The following is a 5,745-nucleotide window of genomic DNA, read 5'->3' on the forward strand; positions in this document are numbered from 1 at the left end:
GTGTAAACACACACACGCACACGCGCGCACACATAATACAAACAGCATTGACAGGCAGAGAACTAACGACACACACGAAAAGACGGGACGCACTCGGAGAAAGTGTGTGCTTGAACGTGATTCACACTGACCCCTACTGTACTGAAGGGCTAACTGTAACTGCTGCATGGTCGATAAAGGCATATTGTATCTCTACCGGCAGAGGGAGCCACTGTACCTCATTTGTTGGACCCTCTCTCTCTAGGCATGAAATTCTGTGCATTTCAGTATCGTAAAAAGGAGTAGCCTATACTTAAGACAAAGTATAGTAACCGGAATTCGGAGAAGTTTTCAAATGTAGGCCTATAATCTTTTTTGAAAATAGCAGATCTACAAGCTCACAATGCGGATATTTTCAAATGGCCCAAATGGCTGAAATGTTTAATGTATGTTTTGTAATAGCCTAATCAATGATCTAAGTAACTAGTAACTAACATTTTCAAATAAAAGTATTGGAAGTATTGGAAATTAGAAATACTCAAGTAAAGTACAAATACCTCAAAATTGTACTTAAAGGGATATTTCACTTAAAATAACCTTTCATTTCATCATCTACTCAGGCTCATGCGAACACACCAGACAGTTTTTAAGTTACTCGATTCAATATTTATATATTTGATATTCATTTTAGCTGCCCCACCCCCTTCCTACATTGTAAGTTCAAACTCCATTTTCACCATGATAGATTTGTCCTAATGGGCGGCGGTTTTTATTTTTCAGTCACCAGAACAAAGGACAGGTATTTTCGAGGAATCTATCATGGTGAAAATGGAGTTTGAAGTTACAATGGGTTCGGAAGTGGGCGGGGCAGCTACAATGAATATCAAATATCTAAATATTGAATCAAGCAACTTAAATACTGTCTGGGGTGTTCACATAAGCCTGAGTAGACGATGAAATGACTAAAAGATTTTTTGAAAGTGAAATATCCCTTTAAGTACTGTAATAAATGTACTTAGTTACTTAGTCTCTCTAGGTCGTCCTCAGACGAGCCTTCCATCGTCGATTCCAGTCATCCCGGTTCTCCATACATCCGGCCAGCTCGTTGGTGCTTTGCGCTCCATCTTTCTTGAGTACATCCACATACTGTATGTTAGTATGGGACGTCCTCATGACCGGTAGCACCAGTTTTCTGGCTGGGAGCTCTTGGTGGCTTTGGCAGTGTCCTGCGAGTCTCATTCTCCTGAAGTACTGTTCTTGAAAACAATTTCAATGTACTTTTACTTTACTTTATTTCCCTTTCTTGATTCTTCAAACTTCTACTCCACATGCATCGCAGAGGCAAATATACTTCACTACAATCATGTATTAGTCTTTTCTCCTTTGTACATACAGTGTTTTAATACATATTGGAAAGTCCCCAGGACTTTATTGTTATCCTTTTAGCCTAAATGTCTTGTGCTGTTTACATTTCTGACTAATAAAGTATTCAATCAATCAATATTAATAATATTTTTTTTGGGCGATGTTAAACATAACAATGTTTAAGATTAAAACATTAACCTTTTAGTCTGAGCTGTAGGCCTATTTGAATTGGGGGTGGGGGTGGCGTCGGTGTCATGGATGTCAGAGCAGTTGAAACAATTTAAATACTGTGGAAATACTGAGTAAATATTTGAACGAGGTGGTCACGGTAGCATTACAGTAGTTTATTGATCCCAGGAAAACCCCTGCACGCACTACACCACAGGGTGTAGTGCACCTTGCTCTCTGTGGTGTGACGAGACCAGTGCCATTTTCAACCCTTTTCATGTCAAAGCCCATTTCATTATTTATTGGGCATTTTGTGCCACGGACCACCATTTGATAAGATTTAGCCTCTCAGACCCCCTTAGATTAGAATTATGTTATCGTTGGATAAGATTTTGTCCACAATTCCATGCTGTATTGATGTGGTATACCATTAGGAGAGAGAACAGGCAAACGTTGATCAAAATAACAATTATTCTACATTTCTTGTAAATGAAGTAGGCCTAATGGAGATGTTTAACAATGATGTATTTGAGAGTGTAAAATGAAACCAAATGGACCCTTGCGGTTACAGGTCATTTTACACTCTCAAGAGTTAAAGATCTATAAGGGTACATTTGGTTACCAACTCCATCATTTAGCTGGAGACCACCTGAAATCCCCTCAAGGACCACTGGACTAGACCCACATTTTCTCAAACCGTTTCATGTCAAACACTCCCAAATTGATGTGTATGTGGCCGCGGACCCCCATCTGAAATTGTTATCATGTGCCCTAGGGAACCCAGTAGAGAAGATTTATGTTCAATTTAAATTATGACCTAACATTTTTGATATTTTCCAAAAATTTAAATAAATAGCAGATGTAGGCCTACTATTTTGCACGCACGCACACGCACACACACACACACACACACACACCCACACACACACACACACACACACACACACACACACACACACACACACACACACACACACACACACACACACACACACACATTTAATCATGTATTTAATATTTATGTACTCATAAGAGATACAATACAAGGACACAAATATTTGCGAGGTGCGCTGTACACAAAATCTTGGACAAATACCCACACAGACACCCTTCAGGGGTACAAGTAACAGTGTCTTCGCCATATTTGACGGCTACCAATAATAAAAGAGATTGCAGATTGTTTTTGCAAGCCGTTTAGCTGTTTACAACCAACCTATGTACATGTCCTATAGGCTGCCAAAGATACATAGATTACACGCACGCGCACGTGCGCGCGCACACACACACACACACACACACACACACACACACACACACACACACACACACACACACACACACAAAAACACACAAAAACACACACACACACATAAACAAAACAAAACAAAACAAAACAAAACAACAACAAAACTAAACACCATCCACCCATGGAGACCCGCAAGACACTTGTACCCTGGTTACAGAGCCCTGGGGGGGTCCCTCATGCACAGTGTTTCAATCCCTGGTTACAGACCCCTGGAGGGGTCTCATGCTGCAGTGTTTCCTGTATACAGACCAGTGAGCTGAGCTATATCCTCTCCCCATTCTCTCCGCAGATATCCACGGCCAGGGGACCCCCGGGACACCCCCAACTCCCCCGCGGTGTCAGGAAGGCTTAAACATCTCTATCCAACTGATACCAGGCACACATCACTGCTCTCTTCTTACTGACAGATACAGAGCATTGTCAAAAACAATCTAAGAATGCTTCCAGGAGATAGTATTGACTATAGGGGGTTTTAAACTGATTGTGAAGCAGGGACCACCACCACCACCCTGGGGGGACCACTGTTGGGCTAAGATTAGTTAAAGGTGGGTTGGGGTGACCCTTGAAGGTTGCTTGAAATATGCTAGTGTGCCAGAGCTAAAACATAATAATAATAATAATAATAATAATAATAATAATAATAAAAAAGAGGTGTCAATAACCAAACCACTGATCAGAGTTCCTCTTACTTTATCCAACCTTCCATAATGAAACTCATGTTAACTGATACTGATTTCTAACATTTATGAGTGAGCTAACACATGCCATTACATGGCCACATTTCTTAATAATGATGACACTTTCCTTTCTTGAGATTCTTTTCCAGTGGAATCTCTTGACCTCAGACTTCCCTGACAATAACTGACTTATTGACTCGTGAGTCGTCATCTTAGGTCACCCGGTCAGTTAATGCACTGCTTCTCAAGTAGTGGTCAGTGAGCTTGAGAGTTTTATACATTTGAAAACTTGAAATGGGGCATTCTGCATTATGAGTACTTTTACTCAAGTACATTTTGAATTCCCAACTTGTACTTGTAACAGAATATTTCTAAAATGCAGTACTGATATACTTTTACTTAGGTAAAGAAATTTAGCACTTTTTCCACCACTGGCTATTATGGTTTAGATTTCCCTTATGAATCAAATGGATGAAATGTTTGCGACAGAAAAATACAACCGTACTTTGTTTCCAGAGTGCTGAAGGAACACTGGAGGATTTGACGGTGCATGAGGCCAGGGCAGTGGTTCCCAGGCAGGCAGGGGGATCTTCAGGTGGTCTCTGTCACCTCCACAGTGACCCCCGGACCCTCGGGGGTGTTGTGTGTCCCGAAGCTTTAAGCCATAAATCCTATTAGGCGAGGCGAGCCTTTTCTATAACACTGTTTCCCAAACAGTCCCGGACACATTTTTATGTGTCCCTTTATTCTTTGTTTCCTATATATACATAATTTCGTTTTTTATTATTTCAAGACATTTTCAAAAGACATTACCCCAAAAAGCAAAAAACAATGGGAACTAAATTCAATATTTTTTTCCAGTAATTTCATGAAGAAATCAAAGAAAAAACATTTGAAAATAGCCATATCTACAAGCTCACAACGTGGTGGGAAGCGACGCGTTGTGAGCTTCTATATCTGCTATTTTCACTAGTTTGGGTCTTTTGGGTCATGGGCTAAAAACTGTGGGAAAATCCACTGTTCTACACCACAGCATTGACAGACATGTCCTCACTTTTCACGTGGTGCATAATTTGTTTTGCAACACGATTATTTCAGTGTATCAGAAGTAGCAGATCTATGTACAAGGTCGAATTCCAAGCTTGTTGATCTGCTACTTCTGATGCTTTTATGTGACACTGTAGTATGATCAAGGCCGTTCATTTTTATTATCTCCAAATGAACGGCCTAGATCATACTACAGTGTCACATAAAAGCTAATAAAGAAGATAAAGATAATAACTTTGCTTTGCTGCATCTTCCACCTGAATGAATAGTGACATATGCCCACCTTGGTTCCCACTTCAGGGCAAGAAGAAGAAGTATTTTTGTGGTTCCAGGTCCAAACCACCTGATTCGAACTCTGAGATCTGAACCAATTACTTTGGAAAAAATATCAGAACCGATTCAACCCCAGTGGAAAAGGGAAGTAGAGAGAGACTCTTACAACCTGTGTGTTTAATGTACGTCCACACCTGGTTGGATTGTACTTTCCATAACCTTTGTTGGATTGGACTTTCCATAACCTTTGTTGGATTTTAGGATCTCGGTGTGGAGTGGCTCTGGAGCACTGTTCCAGATTACTTTGCATCAAAGACAACAAAAGCTTTGGCACGGTGACGCCTGTTGTATCTTTCAACATCTGCCCTCGCCTTCTCCTTCCAAGCAAATGCGGTGCTGTCTGGCAGTGCAGTTTGCAGTGGCAAAGTGAGTTTAACGGAATCAGATATTGTCACAGTGAGCCAAGGGGGGGTAGGACCCAAATGCAGGACAGAGAGGCCGAAGAGCTCAAATGCAAACAGTTTATAAACAGAGACTGGAACATAACACTTACTATGACAATTCAACAAAGCTCTCACAGTCACAAGGAACTGAAAAGACAGGGGAGTATAAATACACACAGGGATAACAGGGCACAGGTGAACAAAACTTAAAATCAAGACAGGGATTGGCTAAGAGACTAACAGAACACAGGTGGAGCAAACTAATAATCACAGGTGGTGAGACAAGGCAGGAAAACAGTAACAAGGCATACAGGAAACAATACTACAAAATAAAAGCACACAAGAACAGAAAACATTAACCAAAACTAGGAACAAGGACCACTAGGGACCACGGATTGTGACAGATATAGGACTTTTCCTGTTTGGATGTATGGGCCGTCAAGACCCGAAAGTAGTTTTTTTGCCACGTGGATCTGGAACTTCACGT

The 5,745-nt window shown here is 40.9% G+C and overlaps 1 protein-coding gene across 1 annotated transcript in view; it reads left to right on the top strand.

Moving 5' to 3' along the window:
• The window catches only part of cuedc2 (CUE domain containing 2), a 203,847-nt gene that overhangs the window by 30,871 nt on the left and 167,231 nt on the right, over positions 1-5,745 (top strand). The window lies entirely within an intron of this gene.

This window comes from Protomyctophum parallelum (genome assembly GCF_964188405.1).
Source record: "Protomyctophum parallelum genome assembly, chromosome: 10".
Taxonomy (NCBI): domain Eukaryota; kingdom Metazoa; phylum Chordata; class Actinopteri; order Myctophiformes; family Myctophidae; genus Protomyctophum; species Protomyctophum parallelum.